This window comes from Varanus komodoensis, unplaced genomic scaffold, assembly GCF_004798865.1.
Source record: "Varanus komodoensis strain SLA01 unplaced genomic scaffold, ASM479886v1 scaffold4, whole genome shotgun sequence".
Classification (NCBI taxonomy): Eukaryota; Metazoa; Chordata; class Lepidosauria; order Squamata; family Varanidae; genus Varanus; species Varanus komodoensis.
Window position 1 is genome coordinate 1,892,085 of NW_025335941.1, and position 7,642 is coordinate 1,899,726.

The window sequence follows — 7,642 nt, forward strand, 5'->3', positions numbered from 1 at the left end:
TTCTTTGTTTGACTGTGGAATAAGAATGACTTCAGCATAAGATCACAATATTGTGCTCAAAGAGTCAAACAATGAGGTCAAACCAAATTAGCACCAAAACTAAAGTAACAATATCTATATCTACTTTTGTTTAGTATTTGTTTCATATCTGAACTATTGCGTGACAACTGCAAGCACGGCCAATTACATTAGTAAGAGATAGAACTGGACAGATTTTTGTTCATTCCCTTCCATCTATATTTTCAGAATTGTTAGGTATCATTTCATTCTGTTGTCCACTTACTAATGGGGTTTTTTAATAGATGTACAACAATTGCACATGAATACTAGTATGCACTTGCAATAATGTGCATCAGCCGTAACACAAGTGCGAATTTGCACAAACCCCCTGAAAACAGTGATCCATGAGTCTGTGCAAACTCAGAAAAAGAGTTGTAGGAACTGCAGGATGGCTTCATAAAAATGCAAACTCATATGAATCCATTACTGATTTCTCTGGCATCCCTATTAATAAACTAGAAGAAATCGGAGTCTGATTTGAAAATGCAGTCCTCGGTCTCAGACAAGACACATTTCAAATCTGTGAGAAATCGCCTGCTGTGCATGGGTCCCACAAATCTCAGCACATCATGGGGTCTGAATTCCAGCTTTCAGCCTGATTATCTCATTTCTTGTTGTTTTGAATATGAAAAACCACTTGACAGCATCTTAGCACTAAGTACAAGGTAACCCACTTGTCCACACCACAGGGATGGTATTGAAGTCAAAGTGAATTTTATACTATAGAACTGAAACAGGCCTTGCTCTCACATCAAAGAGCTGTTATTCAAATAAGCAACATGAAGACAGCCTCAAAACTACCCAGATGAATCAAAGGACAACTGTTTCACAAAGTGTTCGTTGTGCTATACAATTAAAGGCACAGTTTTGGACTGTGAGGAAAGTCCAGTTGTCCCTCTCCTTCAGAAAGGATTCTCTGTGCATGTGTCCTTGCCAGCTGGACCACATATTCCAAGTCCAATAAAACTATTGAGTTAATTTATAGAATATGCTCTGGGCTTGAGAGATGATGTTTCTGTAACTGGAGGAGTAGCCATGAGGACTTTATCTGTGAAACAAGCTCAGGTACGGACTCCATTGGACAACCTTGGGGAAGAAATGCCATAGTTGAGATGTAGCCATAAAGAATAGCTATGTGCATCTTCTGCAGCTTGCCTTTTGAAGTAGAATAAGTCTTGGTAGACCACTAGAGATGTACCAATTAAAAAAAAAATCCATCCCATCTATGTCTGGCAATTTTTTAGGCATTTTTAAACTCTGCGGTTTAATTGGCAGAATTAGGGTTTTTTTAACCAAAATTTCATTCTATTTGCCCTAATTCATATTAGCAGTAGTATGTGTTTGACTAATCCTCATTAGGTAATGCAAATCAGTGCTAATGGGAATGACCACAAATGCCTCCCAATAGTGAAAAACTGGTCCACATGTCTACAAAATCCATCTGACCCAAATAAGTGTTTCACTGTGGAATCCGCAGACTGTATTCATACAAATCCAAACTTACTTGAATATGTTGTGGATTTCTCTGACCTCTACTGACTACAGACAGCGGGTTCCATGCAACAGTAGCATAGCTTTAGTGAAAAGCACTTGCATTTGCACAAGGTCAGAAGCCCATAGTTCAGCTATTCCCCTCTGCCCACTTAAGCCACTCATACAACCCCTAGAAAACTGCTCCAGAACACTGCAAGATGCCCTGGAAGAGGACAGGACATGGCATAGGGGTTGCAGTACACAGGGGAATGGTAAAAATTAGGTGCCCCAACAGCTGAAGTGTCTTCTGCTAAGGAAAGCCACCCTTTCATAAAACCCTCTGAGAATGAATTAATGTGAGAGAAACAAGTTTACAAAACACCTAATATCATAGCCAAAATCTGTATCCTTTCTAGTTCCAGTGAGTTTTGATAAGTTTGAATGACATCAGGACAGTATTTTGCTTTTAATGTTTCACATATAACGGGGGCAGCCAAACCAAGGCTCGGGTGCAACATGATACTTCGAGTTTATTTTGTGTCTCAGAGTTCACCACCCATGGGTGCCCACCTGTGGCTCCCAAACATCTAACATTTACCATATGTGGTTCTTCTGTTGAGCAAGTCTAGTCAGCCCTGATATATAGCCTGCTTGACTATGTTGTCATTGTGCCAAAAAAAACCATGTTGAGCTATGTGTAACTGTGTTAAGAAACTAGTGATTTGTGAAGTTCATTCAACAAATAAATGAAAGCCAATGCTTACTGGAATAATCTTGTCCAGTATGTTCAGCAAGCATGTAGATTTTCTTTTCAGTCTACAAGACTAGAAAGGACAACTTATTTTATTAGGTCTCCTTTCAATGGACCCCCAGCTTAGTCAAAGCTTGGCTCCATGTTGAAAGCAACCTGTTGTGAATTACAGTAAACTGATCAGCAATGAAGTGGGTGAGGTTCTGAAGAACATATTGCAATATGTAGTGTCACACTCGCAATTCAGACAATGGTTCCCCTGTAATGTTCTCAAAGGCTTTGAGTTACACCATGCACTGATTTCTTTTCCTCATTCTGTGGTAGGATATTCTGTGAAGGATGAGGCCCTTGTGTAAGATCTTGTACACGAGATCTTAGTACCTTGTGTAAGATCCAAAACTGCAGCAAGTCAAAAATGTGGAATGCTGAACAGGTAGGGACCTGTAATATGAATTCATTTTGCAGAAACTCCATAACAGTTTGTACTTTCCCCTCATCTGCATAAATAAGAGTGCTCCCTTGCTTCTGATTCTGAGAGAGGAATAGTATCTCATCCACCAGGTTTTTCATGAAGCACAAGCTATGCTTTGGGGGCAGACTGGCTGACCATTATTATTTAATTCAAGGAGGAACAGAAATGTGTTTTGCAGGTGATACTGGCCAACCCATGAGATGATTGCCTCAGGTAAGGATATACTAGCAACTTTACTTTGGTTCAGCCTTGGTTTTGATATGAATTAATCAAAATTCACAAATTTCTTTATATTTGTGATGAAAACAACTTGAGAATGAATGAGGGGGAGAAAGCAAAACTGAGATTTCATCCATCCCCATTCCAAAACCTCTCTTACACTGGTTCGTTGTTCCAAATGCTGGTTAATAAACCCAAATCCCATATCAGACGCCCCATTAACAAAGGAGGATTCTTGGAGTACCCTTATGTCCACATATCAGACATCTCCAACCTATTCTACAACTCCCATTAGCCCCAGTGAACATGGACAATGGGGAGGGGTAAGGAGGCTGTTCTCTCAGTTATCAGGACTTGGGGTTTGTTCCTGTCTTACACAAAATTCTCTATCTAGACTGAAATTCTGGGATCTACAGTGTCTGTTTGTTTGGGGGGATATCATGCTTAGTTTGAGTAACCAGTGGCCATAATTTACTAAAACAGAAGCTCATGTTATAATAAATGTGTTAATCTTAAAAACAAAAACCAAGGGGGATTCTTATGCATTTGACAGCATGTATGAATGCAAACCTAGTTTCTCCATGTAAATCTCATCAGAGCATGACTAAGGGCTTTGCTTGCATGTTCTGTGGCATTGGGTGCAACTCTGTGGAGCTGCAGTGCCTGGTGTTTCAATTATCAGAATTAGGCAGTCACATTCTAGTGGGGACACTAGAGGAGTAGCAGCTATGATAGCGATGATGGTGATGATGATGCATAGGCAGTCATATATTTTGGCTGTGCGCTTTTTTCCTGACAGAGATTTTTCTGTGCCAGAAATGGTAATGTGTGAAATGACCCTGAAGAGGTCAGCTTCTAAAGAGAGAAAAACAATAACAGGGATCTATCTTAGCAGTATAATGGATCCACCTGAAGGCAGAACCCTGCCTTCATTAGCCTAATGGCAAATGCCAGACTGACTCCAGTGAGTTTGGGATTATGCCGCAAGCATTCTCCTGTACTTAATCATGTGAGGACTGGTTCAGCAGTGCTTACCTTACGGAGACTAATTGACTTTACTGGACACCCATGTGAGTAAAACCTGAAGAATCCAGCCCATAAGTGTGCACCTGTCATGGCTCAAGCTTCATTACACTGAATAAGATCCAAAGAAGCATCTCAATTAATCACTCTCATGTATTAGTAATTAATTCATTAATTCAGCAAATTGCTCCAGGCCTTAGCATAATCAGTCATGTCAGAGTCTTCAAAATCATAAACCAAAGTGTTTAACACAAGCTGCCTGTCTTGGGCTGATTTGTCATCTGTGGAAATTACTCATGACTGGACAGGTAATACTTCATATACGTTTTTAAGAAAGCTGGCATGGAAAATTTGTCAAGTTAATTGTCCAGATTTCCTTCCTAAATGTACTGCTCCATCATTGCAACTGATCAAGATCCAAATCACATTATAGTCAGAACAGTAAATGGCTCGCAGAAAATACCTCTCAGAGATGTCAGAGATCATCATTCGTATTTCCTGAATGTTACCCATGTAGTCCTATGGCAACTGTATATAAGCAGAGTGCCTATTAATCAACACATCTTATTATTCAAATGTATCCCAACTCATGGAGTGGTTTCCAGAACTTTCAAAATGATAACTAAATTTAATGGGGCATGACCTGGCATGCAGCTCTGCTCTTTTTATCTGTAATTCCATGGATCTTAGAATGAGATCGTCTCCTACAAACTAAGCACAGTCTGATCCACACTGTGTATTAACCAATTGGATTTAGGTCAGTAGTCCCTCTGAAGTAAGCTAAGCTGAAGCAGGAAAGAGCAATTCAACACTTCCAAATTCCTCATAAACCAAATTGACCCACGCCCCTCAGTTTAATGCGCAAACCAAGACATTTCTCCATTCCCTAGTAAATATGAACAAGACTGCATTAGATTGTGACAGCACCGGACACTGCCTGAAGTCCATCTCCTCTCAAAATACAACCACTTATTCAGTAGAAGCTAGAGTCAATCCTAGCGCGAGAAAGACAACACAGGTATTCCACACACTAATATCTGGACAATATTGTAAGGCAGCCTTTCCCCTCCTGGGGATCCCCACCAGGGATCCCTTGGGAGACTCTGAAGTTCAAAACCAGGCCTTCCCAAACTGGGAAGATCTCCAAATCTTTTACACAACAAATCTAAGATGGTGAAAGATGGGTCAATGGAGCAAAAGAGGCAATGGAAACAAGCACACAGTTTCTACATGTTTCCAGCATTTCCCTGCCAATGGGTCATTCCCAACATTGTAGTCCCATATGACCCAACCAGAAAAGAAATGAACTAAATTGGTGCAATCAGTGGGAGAAAGCAAAAAAACAGGTATTGTCTTACGGATCACCATTTTTAAAAAATAGGCATAGCTTTGTTCTGCAAAGCCCAGTAAAAAGTCCTGTAATTCTCTTGGAGAGATTTCATTCACTCCAATGGTCCTCATGTGAGAAAAACATCCTGTGGGATTCTGCCCAATATTTAAAAAAACACAAAGAGAAGTCCATACATAGACATTCCCATGAAAACAATTTTTTTCAAACTTTAGAAATATTTTTTCCTTAGTTTGAACTTCTAAAGCAACAAATTTGGAATGAACCCAGCTAGATTCCTCTTTGAACAAACTGAATTTAGGTAATTAAAAGAACAGAAACAAGCTTTACCCAGTGTAATTAGGCTAAGCTCAAACTAATGGACTAAGGAATTCACAAAGTCTCAGATGCCCTCTTAATTGCAGCTGAGTAAAAGGCAGTTTCGGCTAACTAAGGGCTGGAGGGTAAACAAGCTGGAAGATTCATTCTATGCCGAAAAACTGCCAAGGCCAAACACGGAGGGTGACAGCTGTGTTCAACATCATTTCCCCCATCTGCCATAAACATGACAAATTAACTGACATTTAAAGCAAGGGATGGAGGGAGGAAACCTGCCTTGAATGGCTGTGCAAAAATAAGTCATTCACTATGGGCAAAAAGATTTTGAGAGATATACAAGTAATGTGCAATTCAAATGAAAATCCCATCTTTAAATGCCAAGGCAATTCACCTTTTCTGCTCATGATTCTCTAATTCTCATTCATATTGAAACTAAGTGACCAACATTCAGCAAGCATTTAAGCAAGGAGGCCTATTGATTTGTAGCTCAGTTCACTCTTGTAAAACAGAAAGAGGGTCTTGCTAAAGGTCAGTGATGTTAACAAGGATCCAGCCCTACAAGCCACTGCACCAGTAGCAAGATGCAACATTAGCACATTAGGTGCATCCCAGGATCAATCTGCCTCCCACACTGCATATCAAGTTGCTTACACCATGCAAGGTCCTTCTTGTGCTTTGTTTCATGTCCATCAGCTTCTTTGGCTCACTGCAAACAAACAAATTTCTGGTTTTTGCATTGCAATGGAGCAGTCCTTATTAGCCTGGTGGAAGAGCTCCTGGGCTGTGGAAAGTAAGTGAATTTGTGGGAATAAAAAGTATATCCGGATTCCTTGTTAGCCTTTCTTCACAAGAGATGCCAATTTCCTTCACAGAAGCTGGGTAGGAATAGGCTCCATTTGTTCTTTATTTTAAAATTATTAATTTTATTATGCAAAATACAAATAAAAGAAAAACTTACAATCAAAATAAAAACATACAACACAAACACACTACGGAAATGAAACATAAAAAACACTGAGCATCCCACTGGATACATCTTAGAAACTCTGTCAAAAATTCTTTCAGTAATCTCCACCCCCTTTCCAAAATTGCAATGCCTCCTGTGAAGGTTCAAATGCTTTCCCATTTTTAACATACAATCAATAACTGAACCCCAAATATAGTCAAAATTATTCTTTTTATATACCCCTTTTCACTTTAATATCACAAATTAATTAATCATTAATAGTTATATACCAAACTTCTCTATACCAATCACTCAATTGAAAACCATGTTTTGATTTCCAGTTCTTTGCTATAATTAATCTTGTAGCTGTTAAATTTGTTATAATTCTTTAATATTCCAACTCCATTGTTCCCTATCAAATATTGAGAGCAATTTAATCTCAGGACATATTTCAATATTTAAACTTACTACTTTTACTACTCTCTTAAAAACCTCTTTCCAAAACTTCATTATATATTCACATTCCCACCACATATGAACATATGTACCCACTGCACGATCACATCTCCAGCATAATTCAACTTTACTGGGGCTAAGTGCTATTTTGTTTCATTTGTTTCTAAATGTCCATTTATGAATCTTCTAAATGCAGAGCCTGTCATGCATTCAATACAGAGTTAAAGTGAAATCAGATGTCCTAATCCAGGAAGGCAAGGGAAAGGCAGAGCCAGCTAAGTGCTTTGCTACTCTAAGCCAATTGTAGAATGGTCCTTTAATATATATCCTCTAATATATAATATATATCCTCTACATTTTGACCATATCAGTCAAAATGTAGCAACACAGAGAGAGAGAGAGAGCGAGCAGGAATCTCAAATTGTGAATTAGGACATTCATACAGTACCACGACTCTGAAATGCAGACATGAAGATCAAAAGATCAAAAATGTTACTGAGTGAAATTTCTAGCAGGTAGTGGGGCAGAGAAGATGGAGAGAGAGAGAGAGAGAGAGAGAGAGAGAGAGAGAGAGAG